This window comes from Rhinolophus hipposideros (assembly GCF_964194185.1).
Source record: "Rhinolophus hipposideros genome assembly, contig: HAP1_SCAFFOLD_89, whole genome shotgun sequence".
In the NCBI taxonomy this organism is placed as follows: Eukaryota; Metazoa; Chordata; class Mammalia; order Chiroptera; family Rhinolophidae; genus Rhinolophus; species Rhinolophus hipposideros.
The window spans coordinates 250,763-268,501 of record NW_027669012.1 but is presented as its reverse complement, the minus strand read 5'-3'; the positions used below and the strand labels follow the sequence as shown (position 1 = coordinate 268,501).

Below are 17,739 nucleotides of genomic sequence, written 5' to 3'. Positions count from 1 at the left end.
CAACACACAGAAGGCAGTTCAATGACTTCAGGAGTAAAATTAATGACCAGGAGGAGAACTTTATCAAAGAGATGAAAACTATGAAACAGAACCAAACAGAACTCCTGCTGGTCAAGAACTCAAGAATGAGTATTTTTAACAACCACGTCACACGAAGAAAACGAGTTGTGATTTGAAGACTCCCTTGCATTGCCACCTTACTCATCAATTACCCAAATGCTGTCAAGACATATAGACATAAGTGAACTTCATTTTAAAAATTCAAATATTTGCTTAATGTCCCTATTTAGAATATGTACAATTGTGAAGCAACTCATTTTAAAACACTGAAATAGATAGTGCTATGAATAAAATAAAAATTAAGGATATACTCTCTTGTTAGAAGATAACTTTAACCATAAAAACAGAGACTAATCTTTTTCAGTATTACAAGTTTGCCGAATTCATAAAAAGGATTATATCTGTTTCATTTAATAATAAACATCCATTTGTGGTTAGGTGTTTGGCCGTCCATCATTCACTTATGCTTAGGGGAAGAAAAACTGGGATGTACAAAACTTTAAAATTGTATGAATCATCTCCAATTAAAACCAATTAAGAAGCAAGCCAAAGCATCTCAAAGCATACCATTGGTTATTAGGCAACGATATTTAACATCTGAAATAAAATTTAAAGGCAAATTTTCAAGCATTTTAAATATATCACTTTAGTTACATTTATTAAATAATAATAAATAACTCTTAACACATGAGAGCTCTAGGGACTTAAAAAAAGATTGTAAAATTTCTGTCTCCTTTGTATGTATATTAGCACACATATTTATGCCTTTTACCTTGTGTGCATTAGTCAATGAAACAATTCAAAATTTCACCAAAGACAAACAAACAAATCTCATAGACACAGACAACACTTAGTGGGTGAGGGGGGAGAGAAAGAGATAGAAGAGGGAAAAGTGGGTCAAATACATGGCGATGGAAGGAGAACTGACTCGGGGTGGTGAACACACAGTGAAATATATAGATGACGTTTATGGAAATGCACGCTTGAAACCTATATGATTTCATTAACCAATATCACCCCAATGAATATATAAGACAAAACAAAACAATAATTATATCAAAGAAAAGAAAGAAATCTGAAACCCAAGGGAAAGAAGCTAATATAACTAACCTTGGTACAGTAACACCCCATGCTATCATTTGAGCCCCTGCGGTTGACTTAGGAATCACCACGTTTTCTCTTGGAGCAGGATTTCCACTGAGGAGTAACTCAGTATTCAAACTTCCAATGCAAGGTGGCTCCAAGACTGGCCTCCTAAGAGCAGTGCCCAGAAACTGGTTCTGCTGTTCCTTTGCCAGAAGACCAGTTCTGGCCTCTGCCAGCCTATCATTAGCACTGTGAAGATTGTAAAACACAACTTTGAATTTTATTTTTCCTGAATGACTTGCATTTTCTTCAAGTTGCCATAATAAATAGTAAAAGAAATTTCCCATTAAACAGCATTTTAACATTGAAAATGCGTCAGGGCAGACCTACCAGGCACAAGGATAGCTTTCAAATTATCCTAAACAAGTACATATGTTTCTATGGGGATGCCAGACTAAGAAGAAATTCAAAGTAGGGAGGGGAGGACACGGGCTATCAGTGACATCGAGGGATTCACAGATAATACTTGCTGCCTTCTGCAATGGCTGAACCAATAAGATTCTTGAGGATTGCCATCAGACATACATAGTAAACGAGTTTAGAATTTTTTAAAAAAAATCCCACCAAGATATTTTCAAGCCTTTGCTGTGACCGCCCTTGGGTAACGCCCTCATTACCCTGAGGACTGAGGTATCATGTAGAACAACAGCCTCTGGGGGAGAAGGAGGGAGCCTGGTTGGTGACCCTACTAAACTGAAACCGCTCCGCAGGCATGTAGCTTATAATATAACACTGTGACCAAGGCGCTGGGCGTGGGCTCTGCGCTTTCTGTCTTCCACACACCCCCTCAGGCTCACCACCTTATCTTTTTAGCCACTTCTTGGGTTATACTGCCCTCACCCCTACGTTGTTAACCCTCTGCTATATTTCACATATATGCCTTTGTGGACATCAGAAAGACTAGAAAGAAGAGCTTGTCTGAAAGCAACCTCTAGAGATAATAACACAGAGCACAATGGAGACAGTACATGTACCAAGTGCCAGAACATGCAGAGTACTTAACCCTTTCAGTTTAAGTTGTTATCTTATAATAAATAGTTACCTCATTAAAAACTATTTAGGGGAATTCTGACAAGAAATTTTATAATAAATAGCGTTGTCTAAATCATAAAGCTTCAAAAACACTTTGCTTAAAGACTGGTAGATCAGATTAACTCTATGAAAACCTCGAGAAGGAAAAATACAGTCATGTAAAACCAAAAATGGGGAGAGATGCAAATGTCCTGAACTAACTAACATTTTAAAAGTGATTTATTCACTAACATCATTTTCCGAAATTATACTATTTAGTAACTTTTCACTTCCTATTAATCTCGGGAATCTGCCTGGATAAAAATTGTACTTTAGAGGCAAATTAATTAGCTCGATTGATTTTCTCTGACCTTGTTTAGACTTACTTGTTTACTTGGTTTTCCAAAGATGTTGTAAGTTTTAATTCCTCTAGGTAGCGGCGCTTACATTCTTCCAATTCTATTTTAAAAGAAGTTTTCACTTTGGAGAGTCCAGATTCCAGACTTTTAATTCTGAGTTCCAAGTCACTTATGGAAGCGCCATCATGGTCATTTAACAGGTCTACATTTTCTTGAGATGCTGCTTGTTCCTAAAGCCAACGGAAAGGATACATTTTAAAAATAATTATAAACTGAATAATTACAGTCTATTTGTATTCTTTAGTTTTAAGTCAATGACTTGGAGGGCAATTTAAATGTGGAGAAAGCTGAAGTTTAAAATATTTATTATCAATATGGAATGAAATAAATCTGAATCATGACAATATTTTGAATCATCTCATCTGACTATTTCAATAAGAGAATCAATTTTAAATTTTAAAAATTGAACTATATGACTTAATAATCTAAAAGTATGGTGTAAATTTAAAATCACAGTTTGTCTTTATTTCGTAATAGTCTCGTTTTATATCAACTGGTCTTTAAAATGATTTTCCAGAAAGGACGATTCTCAAAGATCAACTGAGTGATAATAATGATGGGAACTGAAACATTAAAAAGGAGAGGCAAATACCACCTTTGTTCCAGAAATCTAAAAAATAAAATAAATAAATAAAAAATAGCTCCTGTTAAGGGGAGTAGAAGAATCACATACAATATGTATATCTAAAATGTAATTTGCAACAAAATGATTTAAGGCACGTTAAAAATCAATGAATTAGCCTGTAAAAGTAGATTTAAAAATTTTTTCTACTACATCCCGTCTTGTTCAGTCTTTAATATCCCAGAATTTACTGTGTTCTGCTTCACTCTTTTAAACCACATTCGTGACTATATGAATTTTGAGGTTTACTAATTTTTATCTCCACTTCTTTTTATTCTCTAGTTTTTCACATGACTTTTGTATTCCTTTCATAGATAATAACTCCTGTTTAAGATTGATTTTCTTCAACAAGAGGTAGACAGCTTTAAAAAAAAACTTTTTAAAACAAAATAATTTTTTGAAATTGGGAACAGTGTTTTTTCTAGGACACATCAGCTCCATGTCAAGTAATTGTTTCGAATCTAGTTGTGGGATGCGCAGCTCAGCTCCAAGTCAAATCGTTCTCTTTAATCTACTAGTTCTCTTCAATCTACTAGTTCACTCAACAGCTCACTGACCCATGCGGGAATCAAACCGGCAACCCTGGTGTTATGAGCATTGCACTCTAACCACTTAACCAACCAGCCGGCCGTCCACCGGGGGCTCAGCTCCAAGCTCCAGCCATTGTTTTCAATCTAGTTGTGGAGGGTGTAGCTAACTGGTCCATGTGGGAATCGACCCAGCTACCTTGGTTATTACCAAGGATTGGAACCAGCACGATGCTATAACCATTGATCCAACTGGCTACCCCACAGATGGAGACATTCTGAAGATGCAGTTTCCAGTTTTGCTGTGAGATCATCATTCAGAATGAGTAAGATAGTATAATTTGGTTATGAAGGAAGTTGACTGAGAATAGTCTAACCCCAAACCAGTATGAAATTTTGAAATAAACTCAGTTGCAATAAAATATCATCGATACTGTAGTAGAGTCTTAGAATGTGGAAACTGAGTTACTCAGAATGAAGAACAAAGATAAAAGTACCAGGAGTCTCAAAAATGCATCCTTTATTGTCATCGACTTTGCCACACAACTTCTGCACTTGATTTTCTACTATTTCCTCAATGATTGTTTCATGCTTTTCCTCTGTAAAATGACTAAAAGTCACCTCTGAGTTGATAGTCTCTCACCTGTTCCCCATTTTAACTCTCCATAATTTCTTAAAAAGTTGTAGGGAGTTACAAGTAACTCATCTTGAGTTACTTAGGCCTCCGTCAGCTACAAATGTTTCATGGTAAATTGAATTGCTTTCAAGAAGAAATGATTCCCAAAGTTAAGGAGAAATCACATCTCACACTGTGAATGTTTAGTGAGATGATCGCTACATGTTTTTCAACAACAAAAAAAGTGTCTTAATTCGATATGCTATCTTGTAATCCTCTCTAACTTTCCACGATATACGAGAACATCCTAAACAGCAATAATAACAACAACAAATCTGCTGGAATTTCAGTGATACTGAGTTGGGAAGAACTACTTTCCTGTAGATACAATGCTCATTTGGTAAGATGAGGTGAGTGGATGGATGTAGTGTTTTTAAAACATGGCTACAAATTCTTGACATTTCTCCGTGAAATTCCCTCCCTTTTAACATGTGCTGGCTGTAGTAAGTAACTGGATTCTAGTGCATGGAATAGGGCAGAACTGCTGTGAGAGTGTTATGCCTGCGGCAGAAAATGTGACACAGCTTCCATCTGACTTTCTCTCGGGAAGCTCTTCCAGAAAACCCAGCACCATGTTGTGCAGATGAAGAAGCCCAGGACACACAGTGAGGCCTCCTACAGATGTTCGCGCTGAGACGGCCCCAGCGGACGTCCCGGCCAAAACCCCGCTTCAACTGCTACACGTGTGTGTAACAGCCTTTAGATGATTCTCATTCGCAGCTTCATGGCAACGCAGCTGAAGCCAAGTGGAACAGAAATGAGCTGGTCTCACTGAGCTTCACTCAACTGCATCACTGGTGAACAAAACAGATGCTGTTTTGAGCCACTAGCTTTTGAGTTGGTTTCTTGAGCAGCAATGAACAACTGGCATTGATACTGATATTCAAAATGGTGTGAGGCCACAAAGAATAGCAATCTAAAACCTGTAGGAGTGCCTTTCCACCAGGAGGTAGGTGGAACCCGAAAGGATGTGGAGAAGAGTGAGAATAACAACCACAAGGGCCTCCAAGAGACGGTTATTGGGGGCTTGCGGGCCCCTAAAGAGGCTGGCCTCAAGGACTTCTCAGCTAGTGAAGAAAATGAGTCTGAAATCTGGATGAAAGGGGACTCTTGCTGTGAAGTCACCAAGTAAAATCCATGAGATACATGAGCTAAGGAAAGACTGTGAACTGTAAAGGAACCAGGACTTATTGTGTTCAAATGTGTTTCCCATTTACAGCCTCTCCCACATGCCCTGTTTTCAAATCATGCTAAAATAAAGAAATGGCTTCTGAGTGAAGATCAAATTCGCTGTGCTCCCAGGAAGACTGATCTACGGATGAGGACAAGACTGTAAAGCCTTCCTCAAGACTTCGAAAGAGTTAAGGTGGGGCCTTAAATTCCTGGAAGGCTCTTCGGAGGAAAAGAATTTTAAAGGCATGGTCCTACAACAGCTACAGGAAGCCCAAGAGCTTATCTCAAAACGATTTATGACGGTGGCTTTTCTAATGGCACGAACCCCAATAAACTCTCACGCAACTCCACGTTTTTAGGAAAATCAAGTAGCCAAAAACCACCTTGTTACCTTGGACTAATAAAAACCAAGAGAGTGAAAAACAAAAGGAGGCCTGTGGGTGTTAGACATTTGGGTGGAGGAATGATGCTGAGGAAAGAGCTGCAAGCACAGGTCATTTCTTATGAAAAGGACAGAACGAAGAGCTCACACGGGACAGCAAAGGGCCATGGAGCAGCATTGGCATGGTGTGGGGACAAAGCCCCAAAAAGCAGTTTCCAGGCTCTCGGCCTCACATAGAAAGGTGCTGGCTCGGGTAGTAAATGGCCATCAACTGTGATCAGATGGCCAGCAGCTGTGGCTAGTTGGCCGTCAGCTGTAACCCGTAAGCCATTGGCCACTAATATAACTGCTGTGGCTACGCTAGCAGAAAGAATGGGGGCTACCAAGAAGATGGCGGCTGGCAAGCGCGGACTGCTGTTAGGCAGATTATGTAGATCCTGCTTCCTGTGTCTCCAGCCCAGCCGCCAGCGAGAATATATTGGTTTGACTTCCGTATCTATGGCTCCATGGGTGTTCCTTTTTGGCCTTACCGTGTCCTGCGTTCTTATGGGGGGGAATGGGAGCTGAGACCCCGCCGTACGCCCCGCATGACAAATGGTGCAGCGAGCAGGGTCCCCCGCAGGACACCTGGTTAGGACTAAGTCATAATCAAAGAACGGACAGCGCACATCAGGCTGTATTTCAAAATTGCCATGGACTAATGTGCCTTCCACTTTCCATTTCTGCAGGGGAAATTTCAGCAGTCGAGCAGAATGTTGGGTGTGTGGGTGGTAGATAACTTGTCTCTTCCTTTCTCATGTTTTCATATTGAAAGGTATTGTCCTTCAAGGGGCTTTATCCTAGAAACCAAAACCCAGGCCCTTCATCACCATTTGCACCAGACTAAAATGGTAAAATCTTAGACGCGAACCTGAGCCTGATGCCATAAAATTGAGACTTGTGGTGAGTATTGTATAGGGATGAGTGTATTTTCCATGTGGGAGGAATATAAAGAATTGTGGCCAGTGGATAGATCAAGCTGGTTTTTAAATGTGTCCGTAAATTTTGAAATATTCATTGCATAAAAACAGTAGAATATGGGTCAAAATTAGTGACTTGCTCCTAATGAACAGAATATGTTGAAAGAGATTCCGTGTGAATTCCAAGACTCCTTCACAAAGGGCAACACAGCTCCTGTTGGTTATTTCTCTGAGGATCTGAACCTTGGAATCCAGCCCCATGTTGTGGGGAGGCTTGGGCCACAATGCGAGCTGGGTGTCCAGGTGTAGGTGTTCCTGCCGTCTGCCCCAGCTAGAGAGCCGACCAACAGTAGGCACCAACAACCAGACACGTTGCTGAACAAACTTTCAAATGATTCCAGCCACCAGCCATCGAGCCACCCCAATTGAAGGTGAGGGGAACGGAGACAAATGTCCCTGGCCGCACTCTTCTTAAGTATGGATTTGTGAACCAAACAACTGTTGTTTATTTCAGCCACTCCACTGGGGAATTAAGGAAAAAATAGACACACCTTCTGGATTAAAAAAAAGAGATAATGAGAAACATAACTTATACAGTATAAATTACAGATATCTTCTTTTATTGCACTTTGCTGTATTGTGTTTTGCAACTATGTTTTACGAATTGAAAGCTTTTGACAATCATGCATTCACCAAGTGTATGAACAGCACGTTTCCGACCCAGTTGGAGTATGTTTGGCAGTTTTTAGCAATGAATTACTTTTTGATTAAGGTATGTACACTGTTTGTTTAGACATAATGTTACCACACACTTAATAGACTACAGACTAGTGTAAAATAAATTTATATGCACAATTCTTGTGATTCACTTTATTGGGTTACTAGCTGTATTGCTGTGGTTGGAACTAAATCTGCAATATCTCCGAGGTATGCCTTTAGTCTCCTTTATAGTGGAATCTAAGTAATGTGGAGATTGACTTATTAATGACACACAATGCTAATGAGAAGAAGCAGTGAATACAAGGAAGATACAAGAAGTATCTCAAGGGTTCCCTTCAACGACAGCTAGGCATATAGGCATCTTTAGAAGCTTCCCTCAACATTCGGGATAAGGAAGGCTGGCAAGGAGACATGTGATTTGTAGTATGATAGTTGTAAAACTAGAAATAGCCAGTTAATAACCAAAATCAAACCTTTATCCTGATTTCCATTCCCTAAAACTCTAAAAGAGATAGGCAGCTTTCAATATTTATTCATCAATCTAGTACTCAATCTTCACCTCCTTTTCCTCGGTGAGGAAATAGAGAGCATTATGGAATCATTTTTAAATCAGTAGTAAAACAATCATAGTGTCCTCTGTCACTATTTAAATACAATCTCTCCTTTACCGTACTTCAAGCTTGTGTGTATGGGAAGGGAAGACCATGTCTTCTGTATCTTATACCGAAATGCTTCTCCGTATCACACAAATAGGCTTTGACATTTTGTAATTCACATCACTAATCTATTATTTGTTTCTGATTGATCGATTTCTTCCTGAATTTTAACAGCTGTACTCTTGAAATGTTTTCTTTGGATGGGATGAAATATTTACTCCATTAATTATATATGAAGCTAAAGGTACAACTACGCATCTCTATGTGTTTCTCCGAATGTAGGATCTATGCCAAGAACAAGATTGGCACCAGTGTTTTAGAAAAGAACCGAATCAAACAGAATCTACTTTTCAATTGCAAGATGATGGATTAGTGAGCTTTCTAAAAAGGAGAGCAGACGGTCCAGGTTTCATCTTCTCCTTCCTAGACAGTGAAATCTACGCAAGATGCTATGGATTAGGAGATAGACAAACTGAAGAAAGTGGTCCACCAAGTATCAGATCCTATTACTGACATTTGATGGAAATGGGAGTGAAAGGGAGGCACTGGGTTAAAGATTAATGTTTTGGATGAAGAAAACAAAAGGAACGAGTCGACTGTGTAAGCCTAATATCCCATCATGTCATAAGGTCACTAACGCATAAGCAGGCCACAGTCTCCATCCAGAAGCAAAACATCTCCACAGAAGTGGAATTAAAGATTCTCCACTGCACTGACATTTTATTATTCCATAAGGCATCTGGTAATATGCAAGATGACTGGGGAAGCGTTCTCATAACATTTGATTTGGTAATGGCGTAAGGACAGATCTATAGATCAATGAATTGGAATAGATGATCCAAAATTAACTCTCATATGTAGAGCCAAGTGATTTTTGACAAGGGTGCTAAAAAACCCAATTGGGCATGAACAGTCTTTTGAACAAATGATACTGGGTCAACTGGATATCCACATAGAAAAGAAAAAATTAAACCTCTACGTCATACCATATATAAAAATTATCTCAAAATGTAAAAGCTAAAACTATAAAAGCTTTGAAGAAGCTTCATGTCTTCATGACTGCAGTTGGAAATTGTGTCTTTGATATAACAGTACCAAACAAAAATAGATTAACTGGACTTCATTAAAATAAAATAAAAACCTCTAGGCTTTAAAGGACACCATTGAAAAACTAAAAAGGCAAGCTAATGAAAGGGAGAAATATTTGAAAATCCTGTATGTGACAAGCAATTTGTATCTAGGATATATAAAGAATTCTTACAATTCAACATGAAAAAGACGAACCAATTTTAATGGGCAATGGAATTGAATAATCAATTCTTCAAAGAAGATATACAAATGGATAATAAGCATGTGAAAAAATTGCTCAGCATCATTAGTGATCAGGAAAAACTACATCAAAACCACAATATGGAGCAGAGAGTTCACCAGTGGTTCCCTAGGGCTAGGAAGAGTGGGAAGGGCAGACTGGCACACGCTGAAGGCTAACAGTACACGGATACTTTCCAGGGTGATGAAAATGTTGTAAAACTGATTGCGATGATGACTGCATAAAGCTTCGAACACGCTAAAAGCCCCTGCACTGCACTCTTTAAATGACTGAACTGCATGCTATGTTCATTATTTCTCATTGAAGCTGTTACGCAAGAAAGGAAGGAAGGAAGGAAGGAAGGAAGGAAGGAAGGAAGGAAGGAAGGAAGGAAGGAAGGAAGGAAGAGCAGTGCTGGCACCACCAGAGACCAGTAGCAGCAGCAGAAATACTTCTCCAGCCTCCACCCACAGCACAGTGCTACCAGGGCCACAGGGAACCAGGTGGGCTCAGTGGACTCAAGACAGGCTCTCCCTGACCACCCCCTTCCCCTGTTCCCTCCCACGGTGCTGGTGCCCAGACTCCCTGGTGATCTGGATACAGCGGCAACACCCATCACCCTGGTCACCCAGGCCAGCACTCCCACATTCACAGCTAAGCCCCCACACCTGGACCCCCCAGGCTCAAGTAGCACCAGTGAGAGACAACAGAAACTGTGCTATTGCATCAGCTACTGAAAAACAAAAAAAGATGTCTAATTATTTAGCTGCTGAATTGCTCGAATCAAAATGTACATAAATAAGAAAGTGTTCACTACTTCAAATGAGCCTGCAGAGGAACAAGCCATCCAGCAGCATGAACAACCAAGGTGACACGGTAACACTGAGAGAAGATGACACTTCTTCAGAAACCAAGTCAAAGTCACGAAGATTGTGATCTCTGTGACCGAGATTTCAAAACAGCAGCCATGAAGAATCTCAATGAGATACAAGAAAACTCACAAGGCAGTTCAACGAGTTCAGGAGTAAAATTAACGAACAGAAGGAGTACTTTATCTAAGATATGAAAACTATAAAAAAGGTCCAAACAGAAATCCTGGAGCTCAATGAAGAACTCAAGAAATGAGATCAAAAATGAACACTTTAATAACAATATTACACAAAGAAAACAAGTTGCTATTAAAGACGCCGTATCATTGCCACCTCAGTCATCAATTATTCAAGTGATGCCAAGATGTACAGATATAAGTGAACTTCATTTAAAAAATTCAAATATTTGCTCAATTTACTTCTTGAGAAAATGTACTGTTGCTGAGCAAGATATTTTATTTATTATTACTTTTTAAGCAAGACATTTTAACATATCAAAATAAAAAATGCCGTAAGTAAAATAGAAATTAAGGATGTACTATTATGTACAAAGAAAACAACTTTTAACTTAGAAAGACAAATTAATCTTTTCAGTGTTACAACTTTGCAGAATTCATAACAAGGATTTACCTCGGTTTCAATGAAATGAGAAACATCCACATATAGTTGGTGAATGTCAATCATTCACTTACGCTTAGGGGTGGCAAAACTGGGCTGTAGGGAAACTAAAATTGTTATAAACCATGAGCAAATTAAAACCAATGCAGAAGTAAGCCAAAGCATCTCAAAGCATACCATTCGTTGCTAGGCAATAACATTTCATTTGTAAAATCTAATTGAAAAGCAGCTTTTCCAGAAATTTAAAATGTGTCAGTTAGTTATATTTATTGAATACAGTTAATGACAGGTAGCTCTTAAAACATGGGAGATGCAGGGACTTACAAAAGATTGTAAAATTTATTTCTCCTTTCTACATTAGCACACATAATTATGCCTTTTACATTGTGTGCATTAGTCAACGAAACAACTCAGAATATCTCACCAAGTTAAGAACAAGAATTATATCGGACATCTGAAACCCAAAGGAAAGAAGATAACATAACTAACCTTCATGAAGTAGGTCAACGTGTCATTATTAGAAGTCTGCGGGGTTGACGTAGGAATCACCAACTGTTCTCTTGGAGCGAGATTTCCTCCAGGTAAGAACCGATCGCTTAGCCTTCCAATACAAGTTGGCAGCAGGACTGGCCTCCCAGGAGCGGTGCTGAGCAAAGTGTTCCGTGGTGCATCCATGAGAAGCTGGGTTCTCATCTCTGCCAGTGTGTCATTAGTCCTGTGAAGATTGTAAGAACAAAGGCTTAGTATTTTATTTTTCCTTAATGATTTGCATTTTTTAATGTTGCCATAATGTAAGTGGAATTGCCCATGAAACGAACACTGAAAATATGTCAGGGCAGACCTACCAGGCACAAGGATAGGTTTCAAATTATCCTGAGCAAGCACATATGTTTCTAGGGGGATGCCAGACTAAGAAGAAATTCAAAGTAGGGAGGGGAGGAAACGGGCTATCAGTGACAATGACGGCTTCACAGATAATACTTGCTGCCTTCTGCAATGGCTGAACCAATAAGATTCTTGAGGATTGCCATGAGACATACATAGCAAACGAGTTTAGAATTTTTTTAAAAATCCCACCAAGATATTTTCAAGCCTTTGCAGTCACCGCCCTTGGGTAACGCCCTCATTACCCTGAGGACTGAGGTGTCATGTAGAACAACAGCCTCTGGGGGAGAAGGAGGGAGCCTGGTGGGTGACCCTACTGAACTGAAACCGCTCAGCAGGCGTGTAGCTTATAATATAACACTGTGACCAAGGCGCTGGGCGTGGGCTCTGCCCTTTCTGTCTTCCACACACCCCCTCAGGCTCACCACCTTATCTTTTTAGCCACTTCTTGGGTTATACTACCCTCACCCCTACGTTGTTAACCCTCTGCTGTATTTCACATGTATGCCTTTGTGGACATCATAAAGACTAGAAAGAAGAGCTTGTCTGAAAGCGACCTCCAGAGATAATAACACAGAGCACAATGGAGACAGTACATGTACCAAGTGCCGGAACATGCAGAGTACTTAACCCTTTCGGTTTAAGTTGTTATCTTATAATAAATAGTTACCTCACTAAAAACTATTTAGGGGAATTCTGACAAGAAATTTTATAATAAATAGCGATGTCTAAATCATAAAGCTTCAAAAACACTTTGCTTAAAGACTGGTAGATCAGATTAACTCTATGAAAACCGCGAGAAGGAAAAATACAGTCATGTAAAACCAAAAATGGGGAGAGATGCAAATGTCCTGAACTAACTAACATTTTAAAAGTAATTTATTCACTAACATCATTTTCGAAAATTATACTATTTAGTAAGTTTTCACTTCCTATTAATCTTGGGAATCTGCCTGGATAAAAATTGTACTTTAGAGGCAAATTAATTAGCTCGATTGATTTTCTCTGACCTTGTTTGGACTTACTTGTTTACTTGGTTTTCCAAAGATATTGTAAGTTTTAATTCCTCTAGGTAGCGGCGCTTACATTCTTCCAATTCTATTTTAAAAGAAGTTTTCACTTTGGAGAGTCCAGATTCCAGACTTTTAATTCTGACTTCCGTGTCACTTATGGAAGCGCCATCATGGTCATTTGACAGGTCTACATTTTCTTGAGATGCTGCTTGTTGCTAAAGCCAACGGAAAGGATACATTTTAAAAATAGTTATACACTGAATAATTACAGTCTATTTGTATTCTTTAGTTTTAAGTCAATGACTTGTAGGGCAATTTAAATGTGGAGAAAGCTGAACTTTAAAATATTTATCATCAATATGGAATGAAATAAATCTGAATCATGACAATATTTTGAATCATCTCATCTGACTATTTCAATAAGAGAATCAATTTTAAATTTTAAAAATTGAACTATATGACTTAATAATCTAAAAGTATGGTGTAAATTTAAAATCACAGTTTGTCTTTATTTCGTAATAGTCTCGTTTTATATCAACTGGTCTTTAAAATGATTTTCCAGAAAGAGCGATTCTCAAAGATCAACTGAGTGATAATAATGATGGGAACTGAAACATTAAAAAGGAGAAGCAAATACCACCTTAGTTCCAGAAATCTAAAAAATAAAATAAATAAATAAAAAATAGCTCCTGTTAAGGGGAGTAGAAGAATCACATACAATATGTATATCTAAAATGTAATTTGCAGCAAAATGATTTAAGGCACGTTAAAAATCAATGAATTAGCCCGTAAAAGTAGATTTAAAAATTTTTTCTACTACATCCCGTCTTGCTCAGTCTTTAATATCCCAGAATTTATAGTGTTCTGCTTCACTCTTTTCTACCACATTCGTGACTATATGAATTTTGAGGTTTACTAATTTTTATCTCCACTTCTTTTCATTCTCTAGTTTTTCACATGACTTTTGTATTCCTTTCATAGATAATAACTCATGTTTAAGATTGATTGTCTTCAACAAGAGGTAGACACCTTTAAAAAAAAACTTTTTAAAACAAAATATTTTTTTTGAAATTGGGAACAGTGTTTTTTCTAGGACACATCAGCTCCATGTCAAGTAATTGTTTCGAATCTAGTTCTGGGATGCGCAGCTCAGCTCCAAGTCAAATCGTTCTCTTTAATCTACTAGTTCTCTTCAATCTACTAGTTCACTCAACAGCTCACTGACCCATGCGGGAATCGAACCGGCAACCCTGGTGTTATGAGCATTGCACTCTAACCACTGAACCAACCGGCCGGCCGGCCACCGGGGGCTCAGCTCCAAGCTCCAGCCATTGTTTTCAATCTAGTTGTGGAGGGTGTAGCTAACTGGTCCATGTGGGAATCGACCCAGCTACCTTGGTTATTACCAAGGATTGGAACCAGCACGATGCTGTAACCATTGATCCAACTGGCCACCCCACAGATGGAGACATTCTGAAGATGCAGTTTCCAGTTTTGCTGTGAGATCATCATTCAGAATGAGTAAGATAGTATAATTTGGTTATGAAGGAAGTTGACTGAGAATAGTCTAACCTCAAACCAGTATGAAATTTTGAAATAAACTCAGTTGCAATAAAATATCATCGATACTGTAGTAGAGTCTTAGAATGTGGAAACTGAGTTACTCAGAATGAAGAACAAAGATAAAAGTACCAGGAGTCTCAAAAATGCATCCTTTATTGTCATCGACTTTGCCACACAACTTCTGCACTTGATTTTCTACTATTTCCTCAATGATTGTTTCATGCTTTTCTTCTGTAAAATGACTAAAAGTCACCTCTGAGTTGATAGTCTCTCACCTGTTCCCCATTTTAACTCTCCATAATTTCTTAAGAAGTTGTAGGGAGTTACAAGTAACTCATCTTGAGTTACTTAGGCCTCCGTCAGCTACAAATGTTTCATGGTAAATTGAATTGCTTTCAAAAGAAATGATTCCCAAAGTTAAGGAGAAATCACATCTCACACTGTGAATGTTTAGTGAGATGATCGCTACATGTTTTTCAACAACAAAAAAGTGTCTTAATTCGATATGCTATCTTGTAATCCTCTCTTACTTTCCACGATATACGAGAACATCCTAAACAGCAATAATAACAACAACAAATCTGCTGGAATTTCAGTGATACTGAGTTGGGTAGAACTACTTTCCTGTAGATACAATGCTCATTTGGTAAGATGAGGTGAGTGGATGGATGTAGTGTTTTTAAAACATGGCTACAAATTCTTGACATTTCTCCGTGAAATTCCCTCCCTTTTAACATGTGCTGGCTGTAGTAAGTAACTGGATTCTAGTGCATGGAATAGGGCAGAACTGCTGTGAGAGTGCTATGCCTGCGGCAGAAAATGTGACACAGCTTCCATCTGACTTTCTCTCGGGAAGGTCGCCCTGCGAAACCAGCCACCATGTTGTGCAGAATGAAGAAGCCCAGGACACACAGTGAGGCCTCCTACAGATGTTCGCGCTGAGATGGCCCAGCGGACGTCCCGGCCAAAACCCCGCTTCAACTGCTACACGTGTGTGTAACAGCCTTTAGATGATTCTCATTCGCAGCTTCATGGCAACGCAGCTGATGCCAAGTGGAAAAGAAATGAGCTGGTCTCACTGAGCTTCACTCAACTGCATCACTGGTGAACAAAACAGATGCTGTTTTGAGCCACTAGCTTTTGAGTTGGTTTCTTGAGCAGCAATGAACAACTGGCATTGATACTGATATTCAAAATGGTGTGAGGCCACAAAGAATAGCAATCTAAAACCTGTAGGAGTGCCTTTCCTCCAGGAGGTAGGTGGAACCCGAAAGTATGTGGAGAAGAGTGAGAATAACAACCACAAGGGCCTCCAAGAGACGGTTATTGGGGGCTTGCGGGCCCCTAAAGAGGCTGGCGTCAAGGACTTCTCAGCTTGTGAAGAAATTGAGTCTGAAATCTGGATGAAAGGGGACTCTTGCTGTGAAGTCACCAAGTAAAATCCATGAGATACATGAGCTAAGGAAAGACTGTGAACTGTAAAGGAACCAGGACTTATTGTGTTCAAATGGGTTTCCCATTTACAGCCTCTCCCACATGCCCTGTTGTCAAATCACGCTAAAATAAAGAAATGGCTTCTGAGTGGAGATCAAATTCGCTGTGCTCCCAGGAAGACTGATCTACGGATGAGGACAAGACTGTAAAGCCTTCCTCAAGACTTCGAAAGAGTTAAGGTGGGGCCTTAAATTCCTGGAAGGCTCTTCGGAGGAAAAGAATTTTAAAGGCATGGTCCTACAACAGCTACAGGAAGCCCAAGAGCTTATCTCAAAACGATTTATGATGGTGGCTTTTCTAATGGCACGAACCCCAATAAACTCTCACGCAACTCCAAGTTTTTAGGATAATCAAGTAGCCAAAAACCACCTTGTTACCTTGGACTAATAAAAACCAAGAGAGTGAAAAACAAAAGGAGGCCTGTGGGTGTTAGACATTTGGGTGGAGGAATGACGCTGAGGGAAGAGCTGCAAGCACAGGTCATTTCTTATGAAAAGGACAGAACAAAGAGCTCACAGGGGACAGCAAAGGGCCATGGAGCAGCATTGGCATGGTGTGGGGACAAAGCCCCAAAAAGCAGTTTCCAGGCTCTCGGCCTCACATAGAAAGGTGCTGGCTCGGGTAGTAAATGGCCATCAACTGTGATCAGATGGCCAGCAGCTGTGGCTAGTTGGCCGTCAGCTGTAACCCGTAAGCCATTGGCCACTAATATAACTGCTGTGGCTACGCTAGCAGAAAGAATGGGGGCTACCAAGAAGATGGCGGCTGGCAAGCGCGGACTGCTGTTAGGCAGATTATGTAGATCCTGCTTCCTGTGTCTCCAGCCCAGCCGCCAGCGAGAATATATTGGTTTGACTTCCGTATCTATGGCTCCATGGGTGTTCCTTTTTGGCCTTACCGTGTCCTGCGTTCTTATGGGGGGGAATGGGAGCTGAGACCCCGCCGTACGCCCCGCATGACAAATGGTGCAGCGAGCAGGGTCCCCCGCAGGACACCTGGTTAGGACTAAGTCCTAATCAAAGAACGGACAGCACACATCAGGCTGTATTTCAGAATTGCCATGGACTAATGTGCCTTCCACTTTCCATTTCTGCAGGGGAAATTTCAGCAGTCGAGCAGAATGTTGGGTGTGTGGGTGGTAGATAACGTGTCTCTTCCTTTCTCATGTTTTCATATTGAAAGGTATTGTCCTTCAAGGGGCTTTATCCTAGAAACCAAAACCCAGGCCCTTCATCACCATTTGCACCAGACTAAAATGGTAAAATCTTAGACTCAAACCTGAGCCTGATGCCATAAAATTGAGACTTGTGGTGAGTATTGTATAGGGATGAGTGTATTTTCCATGTGGGAGGAATATAAAGAATTGTGGCCAGTGGATAGATAGCTGGTTTTTAAATGTGTCCGTAAATTTTGAAATATTCATTGCATAAAAACAGTAGAATATGGGTCAACATTAGTGACTTGCTCCTAATGAACAGAGTATGTTGAAAGAGATTCCGTGTGAATTCCAAGACTCCTTCACAAAGGGCAACACAGCTCCTGTTGGTTATGTCTCTGAGGATCTGAACCTGGGAATCCAGCCCCGTGTTGTGGGGAGGCTTGGGCCACAATGCGAGCTGGGTGTTCAGGTGTAGGTG

General features: G+C 39.8%; 1 long non-coding RNA gene across 1 annotated transcript in view; it reads right to left on the bottom strand.

The window, feature by feature from the left end:
- Nucleotides 1-684: 684 nt before the first annotated feature.
- Nucleotides 685-17,739, bottom strand: part of LOC308495717 — a 58,436-nt gene continuing 41,381 nt past the window's right edge. The window contains exons 15-17 of the long non-coding RNA XR_013993037.1: nucleotides 13,058-13,260; nucleotides 11,637-11,862; nucleotides 685-2,806 (exon numbers count right to left, since the gene is read on the bottom strand). This is a non-coding gene — a long non-coding RNA (uncharacterized lncRNA). The remainder of the gene's footprint in view (nucleotides 2,807-11,636; nucleotides 11,863-13,057; nucleotides 13,261-17,739) is intronic.